The sequence below is a fragment of the Papaver somniferum genome, chromosome 10 (assembly GCF_003573695.1).
Source record: "Papaver somniferum cultivar HN1 chromosome 10, ASM357369v1, whole genome shotgun sequence".
NCBI lineage: Eukaryota > Viridiplantae > Streptophyta > Magnoliopsida > Ranunculales > Papaveraceae > Papaver > Papaver somniferum.
The window spans coordinates 134385338-134400797 of record NC_039367.1 but is presented as its reverse complement, the minus strand read 5'-3'; the positions used below and the strand labels follow the sequence as shown (position 1 = coordinate 134400797).

The 15460-nt window shown below is 36.4% G+C and overlaps 1 long non-coding RNA gene across 2 annotated transcripts; it reads right to left on the bottom strand.

Moving 5' to 3' along the window:
* Window positions 1-11244: 11244 nt before the first annotated feature.
* On the bottom strand, window positions 11245-14757 carry LOC113319297. 2 transcript variants are annotated; one of them, XR_003345306.1, is made up of 4 exons: window positions 14477-14757; window positions 13019-13099; window positions 12629-12833; window positions 11245-11468 (listed from the first exon to the last, which is right to left on the bottom strand). It is a non-coding gene; the product is annotated as an uncharacterized LOC113319297 (long non-coding RNA). The 2 variants fall into 2 exon arrangements; XR_003345305.1 differs by lacking the exon at window positions 11245-11468 and having other exon boundaries at window positions 12413-12833; window positions 14477-14752.
* Between the last annotated feature and the right edge of the window lie 703 nt (window positions 14758-15460).

Genomic DNA, 15460 nt, shown 5'->3' with positions numbered 1-15460 from the left:
TAGATGATGGTCTTCGTCGTCGTTTCCGACCATATGACCCTGGCAAGGACGTGTCTCCTACAGTGAACTCGTGGTCGAGTTCTTTTCAAGAAGGGGGGCTTGATGTAGGACATCCTACTCTATTTCCTATTATAGTTCTTCTTAGGACTTCCTATCATATTTCTTTATTTAGGATTTCCTTTCCTAGTTCTAGTGTGTTTCCTAGATTGATTTAATTTCCTTTTTCTAGTCCTAATTATATTTAGAATCCTTGAAGCCTATATAAGAAGGCATAGGCATAGTAGAGATATACAATTCTACAACCAATATTATTATTTGATTAATATCAAACTTATCTTTTATTTTATTATCTTTATTTTATCATCACTTTTGTGAATCTATTGATCTCACATTAGTTTTTATTTTTTATCGGATCTTTGATCGAAATCATACGCTTCCGCTACGTCAAATATGCATCCCTGCACGAAACCTAAACACTAACCCTTTCATCACAACCACGGGTAAGCACCAATTGACTAATAAACCCAACAGATGATAGTGTAAAAGTCCTCTTAATACATATAAACAAACAAAGAATTGGGGAACTGACATTCGGAAAATTCCTATCCTATTTCAGACTGTAAATCAACGTTTGTTTGTTTGTTATTTTATTTTTATTTTTTTTCCTGATCATCTAGCAGCTGGAATAGTCCCCTGATCAACTGGGCTAATCCCTGTTAAAAAAAACAACGTAAAATTAGTCAGCTTCATCATGTAATGGTACAGCTCGGTTTATTGTTAGGAACGCCTATATGGATTCAAACCCCAGCAACTTTGCTAGTAAGGCTATGCCCTTAATGCTTTATGCAAACCAACCTTTTCTGTACATTATAATGATTATAGAACAAAATTGTTTACGCAAACCACACTTGTGAATTAAATGGTTAAAGTTGTTTAGTGATTAATAACGAAACAGTTAATAAGTACATTTGCAATTCAACAAATTTCCATATACTGGTCTTCTCCATTCAGAAAAACCGCATCAGAGAAACCATGTCTCGTGTTCTCACCTACAAAGGTTATGGACAATAAGCAAAACCCTCAGATTTAGTAGCACAGACTCAAGGATATAATACTTTGTTTAATATGCATCGATCAGAGATGCATGCTCAAGGATATAATACTGTCTACTAAATTTTATTGCGCAGCTCAGGAATGTGGCAAAGATGAGCAATGAGTAAAACCCATCGATCAGAAACAACCCAGTTATTAATAAGATAATACAGAGTGAAGTTGCAAATTGGAGTTGACTGCACCTCATCCATGATGGAGAAGATTCACATAACAACTTGGGGAACAAAGTTGTGGTGTCAGCGTATCTTCTTTCCAATATCAAATGGACAATAGTGGGCTCATAAAGCAGGCCAATAACAGTAAGTATTAAGTTAACATGAAACTATAAATGTTATCAATTACATGAAACTATAAACTATAATAGTAAGTATTAAGTTAACATGAAACTATAAACTATAAACGTTATCAATTACAACTACAGCAATCTAGTGGCAATCGTTCTGTATCAAGTCCATTCAGAAAGCTGAAATGCATAAGATGAGTATAACAACCTTGGAACAAACTATCCAAGGAATTTAAAGTACCTCATCAATAAGTTATGTCGGTCTCTGACCTGCCTCAACCGCAGCCAAGGCTTCCACCTGATTCCCGTGTTGAAGAAACCAAGCTAATATGATCTTCCGCATCCTTACGAAGAACAAGAAGCGCCTAGTAATTCAAAATTTCAAATGAAGTACTTCAACAAAAATGACCATAAAAAGGACAATCTTTCTGCCATTCAAAAAATAATAACAGACACCGAAGCACTTGTAAAGATCAAAAATCATCATGTCACTGTCTTTAGCAGATTAGAAAATCCGTTTTATTGAACACTAACGTTTCACATTGGTACCTTCGACTCACCTAGGCTTTGCAATGACGGCATCCTTTGGAGACACAACGTAGTACATCGGTGCATCCCCAGCAGGCCACTGATGTGTTAATCATTTGTTGTGTGATATACTTAAATCCCAGGATAATTATCCCATGCAATAAGGCTTGTTCCCCACTTCATACCATGTATTAAACACTCACCCGAGTGTAAAACCTACAGCACAAAACCACACTCAATTAATGATCAGCTTATCAATTAATGATACTCTGTGTTTAAGTGACACCCTCTGGATTCAGATAGACCTAGTAACGGTACCTAGCCATTTCTTTGCGTTCATAAGTAACTTCCCCGCTAACCACCAACTATAAATTACCGCTTGCAAAATTAGTGTCGTACTATCATTCAGGGATGATGGTTAACATATAGTTATACAGATATGTTTATGATCATGAAGATAATCAACGTAGCAAGACATCTATACTTGTAATAGTAAAATGAACCCTAGGCTGTCTATATTCCAACTGTTGAAAAATGTAGATTAATTAACTAATAGCGATATCAATGAGCTTTCTTTGTCAGACATGGTTGCCACGATGCATACACCCATTGCACAGTACCTTGTAAAGGAGCACTAGCTGAACCAACCCATTTCACAGTGCATACCCCTTCTAAAGAAGTTGTTTGTCCACCGGACCTCACCCCATATACCTTGCAGTTTAGCAGCAATCGAGGAAATAGAGATCTCCAGATAACATAGAGCAATGTCCATGCCTAAGCTCCACAATCAACCGATACACAATAGAAGTAACCGACGCACACATTTAAGAAGGCAAATATTTTCATAATATCGAAGTATATTAAATGACAAACTCAAGACAGTAACCCCGAAACCTAATATCAATAATTCATAAGATAATTGCTTTCAGACCTCTACCTTCTCCCACTACTTCTCTGAGATTGTACAAATAGTATCCTAGTCTAATCGGGAGTTCCATTGAATGGTAACAATTTAACCATGCACGGATGCACCTATACAGCACTTAGTAGTATTACTGCTTGTATTTGAAAATGCGGAGACCTTAAGATGAAAAGATGAGTGACGAAGAGATTGTGAAAATATGAAGCCAAAAGCTTTTCTTACATGGAGAGATTGCATTTGTTGCAATTCCGCAACTTCTTTCAGAGCGTTCTGTACATAAAAGAAGATCCATCGGTTAGTATGAATTTATGATGCCTTATATTCTGCATAGGTTCTTAACTGTAAGTATACTTAGATACTATAATTTGTCCACAAGAGCACAAACTGCCCTCTCAATCATGAGCTTGAAATTTTCAAGTTCAATATATTATAAAATAGGACAAACTGAATGCTTTCTGCAAGCATTTTCGTTTAACGTTAAACAACAGTCACTTATCAGAACATGAGAGGATTTCGTGGGTAGATACTTTTAAATCGGTGGTTCCATAAATAGAATCACGAATAATCCAGATGAAGAAAGCAGAGAACAAATCGATGGATAATCTCCACACACCAATCAAAAAAGAACAGATTAATCACTGATGCTTCCGTGGATTCACAGAGCCAGAGCCAAACCAAAAAGAAAAAAAAAGATAACCTTTCAATATTTCCACACTTAAAACCTCACAGGTTGTAGTTCTGGATAAGTTAAAACGAATTAAACTTTCAACGCTTATTACTGTAGGATCAGAATCTCGCAGCAATAATGCCTCAACAAAATTATCAACAACACAACACAACAGCGTCGCAGAACAATTTCAGAAATGATATAATAAACGACGTCAGCTAAAATCATGGGAAAGATGTGATGGTCTTGCGAAAATTAGAGAGTTTGCGAGATTAACATTTGTAAGGTTGCGAAAATGTCGCAAGCCATAACCGAAAATAAAGGACAGATTAGCTGTCATCCACTATGTATTTTCCTATAAATAGTCGTTCAGTTGTAAAGGAGAAGAGAGATCTTTTTTTGAGTAAGAAACAAGTAAATAGGAGAGAGAAAGTCTAGAGCAGAGGTTATTCTTGATTCCTTTATCTTTTCTTGTAAGAATATTCAAAGATTCATCAATAAAATTAAGATTGTAAATCTAAAAATGAGTTGAGTATTAATGAAATCATATGAGGGGTGTAGTGTAGGATTTCCTGCAACTACATAATGGCGCTAGAAACAGGGAACATTGAAGATTTAGAATTTTACATAATTTCTTGCAATTCATTAACATTGAAGAAATGGCTAGAAGAAGAAATACATCAGAACAACCAACTACTGTTAGAAGAAGCAAGAGAATTGCTGGAAGAGAAAGAAGTGAAATAGGAGAATCTACTAGAATGAGAAATAATGGAGAAAATCAAATTCAACCACCAGTTCAACAAACACTAGTACAAGGAAGGAATATAGATTATGATAGGGTGAGCATACACACTTGACAATCAAATTCTGCAGAAGAAGTAGAAGAAGAGCAGCAAACCAGAAACCATAGACAGGTAGAGAGAAATCAAGAAGCAGATGAAGGAATCATTCATGGAGATGAAGAAATTGGAGCGTTAGAAACGTTGAGACGAAGAATACATGAAGAAAGAAGAGTTGATGCAGAAGAACGTGCAAATCTAACAAGGAAAAATCACGAATTGAGGATGGAAAATATGAGACTACATAATATAAGATCGAGAAGTATTACAAAATCATATTCAAGATCGACTAGAAGAGAAATGAGGCGAAACTCACCCACAATTAATGCTGGAAACAATATTCATGAAGAAATATCAAATCCTAATGAAGAATATCACGAAAATAGAGAAAAAGCTGATGATCATTATGTTCCACAAAACGAAACTTTTGATGATAGGCAAAATGGCAGAAATCAAGAGAATGGACAACGTCGGGGACGAAATGATCAAGATGGCGAAGGAAATCGAGAGGAAGGAAGGAGAATTTTACATGAGAGAGAAACTCAAAGAAATCAACAAACAATTGAAGAAGAAATTGAAAGACATTATGCTGAACAAGCACGTTTAATTTGCGAACGTGAAAGATTGAGAGCAGAAATGGAAGAACAAGAGCTTCAGGAGACAATTCGCCAGAACAATCACGGCAATCGAGAAAGAAGGCGTACACAAAACCGGAATAACGGTAATATCAATGAAGAGTACGATAGAATACAGATGATGGCTGAAAGACATCGAATGGAATTAATAAGAAATGAACAAAATCATGAAGGGGAAAATGAGATGCATAATCATATGCGAATTCAAGATAGAGATGAAGAAGAAACTCGCAGAAGAAGACGAGATGAGGATAATGAATAAAAAATGCAAAATTTCGCGAGAGAAGAAAGACATGAACGCAGAAGAAGAGAGGCGAAATTAAAAAGACCAATGGATCAAAATTCAGGTGTAAATAAACAAATCTTGAAAGAGTTAGAAGAAATGAGAGGAATGCTAAATAATAGAGGAGAAGTAGGCAGAAGACAATTGGATGAAGCTATAGAAGAAGCTGCGAAAACTCCATTTACAAGGGAAGTACAATTAGGAGGAATACCATCGAAATGCAATTTACCCGCATTAACCAGCATCTTTGATGGAACAACTTGTGCAATTCAACACATTAAAGCCTACGTGAGGTGCATGTTGCAATGGGAAAATCATGATGTTGTATTATGCAAGTATTTCGCATCCAGCTTAACAGGGGAGGCGTTAAAATGGTTCGAAGGTCTACCAAAGAATACAATAACATCCTTCAATCATTTGCAGACTACATTCTTAGGGGCATATATAAGTAATAATTCTTCGCGACCTGGTATAGAAGACGTGTTTGGATTAAAACAAAGGATTGGAAAAAGTTTGAAGCACCTGACTAAAAGATGGAGAACTATGTGTAGAGAAATGCCTGGACGTGTAGATGAGAGATATCTTATATTATCATTTTATCAATGCTATGTTTGCAACCAACTTATTGTATGTCCAAATTTTCAGAGTCAAGAATACGATCACAATGACTGAATTGCGAGAACTTCAAGAAGAATATATTGCTCTAGAGGAAAGGCAGAATGAAATGGAATCATACCCAGTTGTGAACACCAGCTCACAAACAGCGTATGCAAGCCTATTACCCAAGCTAATAAACACAGTAGCGAATACTTCGCAAGTACAACAAGAGAAGGTGACTGGTAACAATCAACAGAAACTGGTGGCTATGGGAAGCCGAGATCAAGAGGAGTATGAAGGAGAAAGAAATTTCTACAATCGTGGTGGAAATAACAAGATTCAAAGACTCGACCAACCACAAGAAACTTATGGAGGTCAAAGACAAAATTATAATAGAGGACAAGGAGGTCACAAGGTAGTATGGGAAGAAATCAAGATACCACCTCTAAATGCAAGTGTGGAGAAAATATGGAAAGCTATAATTTTGATGGAGAATATACCAACACCATGGAACATGGGAACGGAACCACCTCCAAACCACGGAAGTCATGAGGTTTGTTCTTATCATCACTTTCATGGACATACAACAAATGATTGCAGAAATGTAAAAAGAATTATTCTGAGAATGATAGATCAAGGAAAATTAAACCACTTTTTGGTAGGGCACCCGCAATCTCAACCATTGCCACCACCACCAGAGCATCACAAAGTAAACACGATGAAAAAGAAGGAAACATTCTTCATAGAAGTTGATGCAAAAGCAAAAAATCTATTTTGTCACTCTATCGTACATTCATACAAGACAATTGAAGATTTTCATGACAATGTTTTGAGTAAAGTGTTCGCAAGAGATAACGATGGAAGAGAAATTATGAATATTGTGAAAATCTCGCCACTAGAAGAATGGCAGAAACAGATCATTTCTTTTACCGCAGAAGAAATCCTCGAAGGTGAAGAGGTGCATGATAATCCATTGGTAGTAAAATTAGAAATTAATCCAAAACCGAAAGAAGATGAGGATGATGAAGCTGAAGATTCATGGGAAATTAATAGAATTCTAATCGATACTGGAAGCTCTGTGAACATCTTATTTTATCATACTTATAAAACTATGGGAGGAAGAGATGATGATCTTATACCATCAACATATAAGATATATGGTTTTAATGGTACCGGTAACAAGCCTAAAGGGGAGGTTACTATACGAATTCCATTGAAGGGAATATCTTCTGAAATCTTATTCTGTGTCGTTGATGTAGAATCACCCTACAATGCATTAATTGGTCGACCTTGGCTACATGGGATTCTATGTGTAGCTTCAACTTTCCGCCAGTGCATCAAATTCCCTCACCCCAGCGGTGTAGGAATCATAAAGGGAGATTGGGTTGAAGGAAAGAAGTGTTACGAAACTGAGATAGAATCTTGCGAAGGAAGAGAAAACAAGAAGGAAAATTGGCGACACAAAATCAAAGAGACACAAAGAAGTGAGAGGTTGATGGTGGATGCAATCGAAAAAAAAGAAGAAGAGATGTTGCGAAACTAATGCTAGCTCAGAATAAAAATGATGAACATACCACTACCAAGGAAGCAGTAGCAGAAAATAGTAAAGAAGCAGAGGATGACAAAGGTAATAAAAACAAGAAATGTATGAATGACTAATTTGTTGCGACACTCTCGCAATAAGTAAAATTCTCAAAAGTACATTTTATTGAATGACAAAATTGAGATTGCGAAATGCAAATACAATATGATGATGTGCGAGACTCTCGCAGAGATAATGAATTTTACAGAAGACAATCAGAGAAAAATGACAAAAGAGAAAGGGGAGAACCTTTATGGCGTACACCCTAGCTCGCGAATACAATTTCGCAAGAGGAAAATGTAAGACCTAAAGTACGTCATATAAGGGGGTACCTGTTGCATGGCTCAGGGAAAGGCTACACCGCCACCGGAACCTGAGTCATGGAGATTTGGGGTCAATAAAGCCCATCCGGGAGAGGCACCTTGGATTCTCAGCTTAAGCATATGACTTAGGTTGGGCGACTAAGGTAATAAGGACTCTCCCAAGGAGTGCAGATCTGATCAAGGCGCCGAGGTACACGGTTGAGTCAAGAGTGCCAGGGGCGTTTGAAGCGTACCTTGCCATTCTTGACAAGTCTTGGCTTATACTGCACTCGGCCTGAAGAAAACCCCACTTAGGGTGCAGTCTCGTAACCATAACCCTATAGGTAAAAGGGATAAGAGGCTGCGAAAACAACTGGTTGTTGTTAAGACTGGATGGGAGGAGCTAACCTTGTATGGTAGAAGTACGCCTCCTTGAAGGGGCAACCAGGGGGAGATAAGGGCGGCACCCTCCATTAGGGAGCTGATAAGTGTCTTAAGACGCAAATGTCATGAGGCTTTTTATTCGCAAGGGTATTAAGGCTTGTCATATTTGTGCAACAATCCTGAAGAGGCAATAATACAAAAGAAAAGATAAGACGAGATCAATGGGTTTTCGCATGAAAGTGCGAAGACGTCCTGCGATTTCGTCGCAAGACGGCAATGTCATGGGGCTTTATTTTCGCAAGAATATTTAGGCCTGTCATATTGTCGCAACATTCCTGAAGAGGCCACAATACAAAAGAAAAAGTTAAGGCAAGATCAATGGGTTTTTGCATGAAAGTGCAAGGACGTCCTGCGATTTTGTCGCAATGACAAGAGGTGGCATAATAAGACCTTTAATTAGGAAGGCAAAATAAGACCACACAGGAATGAGATTTTGAAAAGAATCAAAATTCACTTCGCATAAGATTGCGAAATTATACAATTACAACTGCGAATTGAGGCAAATAAGAAAAATATAAAATCTCTCATTTGGATACAAATAACAGAGGCAAGTATGGGAATGAATGAAATTAGAAAGTGTTATTTGTATCCATATGATAGATTTACACAAAAATTCAAAAATTAATGATTATATTGATTAACTGTATTGCAAGGAAGAATTGTTTTAATGAATGCAGGTCAAAATGAAAGAAACACAAATATACAGAAAGAAGGAATAAATGTACAAGTATTACAGAGGATCAAAGAAAGAAACAAAGACTACTTCTTAGTTGATCCTTCATCATCTTCATCAGACTTGTTTCCTTCTTCGTCTGCGTCAGAACCTTCATCACCATCATAACCTCCATCACCATCACATTCTTCATCATCAGCTTCGCTATCAGAAATAATCAGACTGGGAGTATTTTGTGGGATCTCTTCCAAGAGACAGGGATAATCAGAATGAGGGATACTATGGTCGTCACAAACCATTTGGATAGTTTGATTGCGAAAATGCATAACATCATTCTTGAAGTTCGCAACAGTGATCTTGATTTGATTCTTTAATCTAGAATACTTGTTGTTGCGAGAAGAAAGATTCTTTGCAAGTTCCTCTTTCTCAGCTTCAAGTTCCTCAATCTTTTCACGATATCTACTTTCAGAATCTGCGAGTAAAAGACAACCAATTAATAACTTGATGAAAATTCATAAGAAACAAAAGATTAGTAAAGAAGAACAGTTAATAACCTTCTCTGTCAGAAATCATATCTCTAATCAAGGTTGTATGCTCAACTTGGAGACTAACATTTACACCTAAATCTCTTCTGGCATCATATAAGATTTTCGCAGCCCAAGCAAATTCATCCTCATTACTTATAAGAAGACGAGAACGAATTTGGTTTTCTCTTTTGCAGAGCTCGATATTCTTGCGGCTAGCTTCATCTCGTTCGAGTTGAACTTCAAGAAGAGTCTCTTGGAATTTCGCCAAAGCCTTAGCACCTTGATCAGAGATGCGATCCTTATCATCTATGAGACCGCTAACTTTGGTTCTTAATTCATTGATTTTCTCTTTAGAATCAAGAAGGAGACGCTTAAATTGGTTGGCTAAGCCTAAACTAGATCTATGGTCAATTTCTAAGAGGCGAAATTTAGATCTAAGCTCATTCAGAGAAAGAGATGAAATTCAATCATTTGAGAAACTATTTAAAGAATTATTAAGACGCTCAAGAAGGGTATCATTATCCAAGGCATTAGGAAATGACTGAAGAATGGTAGCTTCGTCAGAAAGACCATAAATGTCTGCAAAAAGGATCAATTAAATAAGATAAAACAACAGGATGAATGAATGAAGGGAAAGGAGAAAAGTAACATACCATAGAGCTGATTATTATCTTGCTGAAGACTAGAGATTTTGTTCTTATATGAAGAAGAACCAATTTCTAGTTGTCTGTTTTTCTCGTGAAGACATTTGACTTCAGCTTCCAATTCTTCATTCTTTGTGCGAAATTGAAGATTCTTCTTTTCAAGATTTTCGCGTCTCCTCTCTAGATATGAGGCAACAGCGAAAGAAGCTTTTACAGCCTGCGAGAAAATATAAAAAATATTAATATAGAAAGAGATTGTGAGTTATGACAATGAAGAAGTAAAAGGATGAAAGTATACCAGACTATTAAGAGAATGCAGGAAATCAGGAGTCACTGATCTAGAAACTCCACGAAGAGAATTATCACCATCCAACAAAGGAACATCGCAAAGTGTAGCAAGATCTTTACAGGTGTTAGCGAATTGACTATCTCCCATTCCTTGCAAAGAATCAGAAAAGAGGCCAGAGAGCTTAGTCATAGAAGATTCGGATGGAGAATCTTCATTTGCAGCAAGGTCAACATTATCCTCATCATTCTCGGAGTTTTCATGAGAAGGAATATTTGAAGGAGAAGAAGAACGGACTTTTCTTTTCTTTGAAGGAGGAGCAGTTGGTTTTTCCCTGCGAAGAGCACCTTTGCCTTTATCACCAGTCTTCGCAATATTGGCAAGTTCTTCTATTTCAGCAATAATCTTCACACACAGATAGAAATAAGAAATGGAAGCAACAATATATTGTTTAAAATCATAAAAGGGTATTTCTTACCTCATCTGTGTATGAGCGAAGAGCTAATAAGGTACTAGCCTTCCCAGTCCTGTGATAGCTATGTTTCAGTTTTTGGATCTGTGGAATTTCGCAAGAGTTAGCCAAAAAAAAGAATAAAAATAAATAAAGAGATGGACATGAGCGAAACTGGAAGAAACATACCTCTTTCTCCTTCTCGGGCCAAGAGAATACCCAAGGTTGATAAGTAGCGAGATTCTCAGGAAGAACATTTGACCCAGCAATATAAGGTCCTTTCAGCATCAAGGGAAAAACACACCATTTATCATCTTTGGATTGGCGAGGAGTTGTATTCTTACCAGAATGCCAATCAATGTCTTGCATGAGTATTTTAGCTTCATCAATGTTATCTTTCCTTTTCAAACGAATACCCCAGCGAGTATTCTCTTTCTTCATGGAGATCAACTCATAATTTTCAAAGAAACTCGCTACTGTGTATTTCTCAGCAATTATTTCCAAGTCTGCAAATTTAGGATCCCTAAGTTCTTTGGAGTACAGAGATCCTTTACCAGCGCCACAGTTAGCAAACTCTAACATCAGACGGATGCAGTCCCCACTTAATTGGAAAATAGCTCGCGAAAATCCCGAGTGAGCGAGAATTTCATAGAACAGAGGAATATCAGGGTCGTAAAGAGGAATGGGGAGACCTGCGAGAATTTGACCTATCGAAATTATGATTGATTGAACATCACAATATTGATCAGAAAAAAGTTTGGTAGAAAGAATTGACTTAGCACTTTCACCAGGAATGGTAGAAAGTATGAAACCTTTCTCTGCAAGATCTATTTGGACGTCTTTTATGTTTTTCTCATGTTTATGGCCACTTGGAGGCATATTTGAATATAGAGTATGGGAATGAATAAAAAGTATGAAGATTGAAGAAAGAAGGATTACAGTAGCGGAACTTATGGAAGAACGATAGAGTTGCAGAGATGAGAGAATAAAAAGAGAAGAGAAAGTAAAAAGAAAATGGAGAGAAGAGTAAAAAGAATATATAAGGAAGATTTTTTACTCGAAGAAATAAACACCATTAAGACGAAAAGACATGAGCGGTTCAAAAGCAGCGGTTACAGAAGACGTGTCAAGAAACAGATGGAAGAAAGAATACGTGTGGTAAATGCAGAATATGAAGAGATGAACAACTGCGGCATTTCTCACATCATTCTCTACTTTGCAGAGAAAATATGAGAAGAGGCAAGATGTAGGATCAGAATCTCGCAGCAATAATGCCTCAGCGAAATTATCAACAACACAACAGCGTCGCAGAACAATTTCAGAAATGATATAATAAACGGCGTCAGCTAAAATCATGGGAAAGATGTGATGGTCTTGCAAAAATTAGAGAGTTTGCGAGATTAACATTTATAAGGTTGCGAGAATGTCGCAAGCCATATCCGAAAATAAAGGGCAGATTAGCTGTCATCCACTATGTATTTTCCTATAAATAGTCATTCAGTTGTAAAGGAGAAGAGAGATCTTTTTTGAGTAAGAAACAAGTAAATAGGAGAGAGAAAGTCTAGAATAGAGGTTATTTTTGATTCCTTTATCTTTTCTTGTAAGAATATTCAAAGATTCATCAATAAAATTAAGATTGTAAATCTAAAAATGAGTTGAATATTAATGAAATCATATGAGGAGTGTAGTGTAGGATTTCCTGCTACTACAATTACATAATGGTGCTTTTGTAAGAATCAAATCCATGAACCATTTTCATTTTAGAGTCATCTAGCTAGTATCTACGATGATATATGAATGTGGATACATAAAAAATAGACACCTAGCCGACTCAAGTTTGTAGACTACTTACATGACATCTCACGATGAGAATGCAACTTTGGAGGCATCGGGATACTGCTCGATATTCCTGAGAACTGTTGTTTTCGCAAGTTTCCAAGTACTTGTACTGGTAACTGGCGGTGTATACAACGGTGATCCATGGTACTTTACAAAAAATTTGTGTGATACAGACTCATCATCTCAATCTAGTATATTCAAGTTCTCTCGAATGAAATCTGTATGTCATGAAATAAAATTTTGAATTAGTAAAACACCAGTAAAGGAAGATAGTTGTGAAGCAACATTCTATAAAACTGCAACAGAACTCGAAACATGTGATCTTTAACTGGAGCACTAAGAAAAAGTTGTTTGAATTTTTGTTCGGATAAAAAATGATATAGATAAGGCATTTCTAGTTTACCATAGTTAATCTCCGTATGCCAATTCTGATTTCGCTCGGCTTGGTGTACAACAACCCCCATCTCCATTCACTGCAATATACCTGAATAACATTTACACATATTAGAGTAATTTTGAAAATACTTCTAGTCTCACCTTAGCTATTAATTTGAGATAAAACCAACAATGACTCACTTTAAGACCCTTGGTGCTCATTTACATGTCACAAAGATAATCTTTTGGTAAAGCTAAATTAAGTCATCTGAGACAAATTCAATTGTTAGTGTCTGTGTCTTCAGTGGACCTTCCTGGTTGACATTCACAGTCTTTCTAAAGTTAGTATTCTTTATGGTGGATCAAAGAATATCCAAATACTTCCACCAAATTGAACTACCTAAGTGTATAATTTAGACATTCTGTGCACAAAAGTACCTTATCCTTCAATATTGCGAGACTGAAACCCCACACTTAGTAGGATCCTCTAGGCATCATCGTAGGCTGCTGAATGCCATAGACAAATACTTCTCTTTTCCTCTCTGAACCTCGGTCACAGTTTGTGCAGATGTCATCTAACTCATTAGTTACTCGTTAAGATCATACACAATAAACCCTTCCATCCTTAGACTGGTCCTCACAAAATCATAATTAGAGCTTGAAATCCAAAATTTGGGAGCTCATGAATGAACAATGCATGGGATTGGTTAGCCATGTCCTAAAACGCTCAGCCATGTGGGAGCAGCTACCACTCGGCAATGGCTGATAATTACGGAAAGTAGGTTGTTATTTCTAACCGCTTATGGATACCAAATGCAAACAACTATTAAACAGTGGCAATTTTATTCGTATTCTTATTTTAAGCCAATGGCTTTTACAGTATCATAATGCGACTGCCAAGCATATCCGAAGGTGTCGCCGAAGGATTGGATTACCAATGTTCTTACTCCATTGCATTCAACACTGTGGTTCATACCTAGACCTTTAGCAGTACACAAAAAAATAGATGAAACTTACCATTAGGAAGACAAAAAATGACTATAGTCGCAACAATTTCATTTATCTTAAACTGATTAATCTAAATAATCCAGTGAAATAAGCTATGGGTTTTACTTAGTTTCTGTTTTTGGATCTTGCTTATCGTATTTGATTTTTTTTTCTTCTATAATTCATAACGAAAAAAGAACAAAAACAAAATCAGAGTACCAAGGTGTTATTGGGTTCAAAGCCGTGCCAAAACTAACATGCTAAACTAAACCGATCAAAATTAAACAGATTCTATGCCTAGCGCTAAGCAAACCTCAAAAATTAAATCAAAATCTTACAACTAATTAAAGCTCGAAATATTGTCGACCGATGTCTGACAATTTTTGGTGATAAATCAGAACTAACCTATTTTCACAAAAAAATTATGCAATTACTTACTGAATTGATTTTATTGAGAAAGAAAAAATTAGGGTTTTAAAAGAGATGGTGAAATACATACCTCATAATCTTGAGCTACGAGATGAAATTGTTTCGTCTACGAACTTGGTTATAATAGCGGAATCGTAATCGTAATCGAGCTAAATCAATGCTTCACTTACTTTGAAATCATATGCTAACTGTTGATGTTTTCTTTGTGTGCTACCGAAACTGGGAAACACGGAAAGGGAGAGAGGTTTAGGGCAGAAAGAGATCCGGGAACGGTGAACACAAATTTTTTATTCTTTTGGAATGTATATGTCTATGCAACAGAATCCAGAATCCCGTGTTCTAATACAAATTGGTACTATTATTTTGGAATACCGTGAGTCTTTCCTATCCGTCCGTGTAAAAAAATACATCTGGAGCTTCCCAACCGCGGGATGGTATTTCCAGTAAATCCTGTCCGTTTTATTTCTCTCAAATCTTATAGTCAAAGTGCATGTCTTTTTATAATAGTGATGAGGCCCCGACTCAACCTTTCCTTTCAGTGTACATATTCAGGCATACGCATCAAGTCACGTTTCTAACTGCAGAACCAAACGTAAAGAGAGAAAATAATATGTCAAAACTCATTGTCTATCCCTGGTCTGATTGTGACCTTTGCTTTTGGGAATAGTTTTATTTCTTCTTTGGCATTACGTGTTCACGATAAAATAAAAAATAAAAAAAAAACTATGACCGAATTAAATATTTTTTGTATTTTTTTTATCATTCGAAAATTGAGAATCAATTTCAGACAGAAATCATACTTGTAGTGTATCGAATGCACAATAACTTCGCAGAAGAATTATTATTAGTAAACCCCCTTCAAGTACATCAGCAGACCAAACCCGCAATCAGTATTCCTTTAATTTGCATATTAAACTGGAGTAATATAATGACGTATATGATAAAAACTCAAATAAACAACTTGTTAAGTGTAGTGAATATTAAATAAGACATGTACCTTAAACGTCCTACAAGATCAGATGGTTTACAGATATTGAAGCCAAAATTTAACACA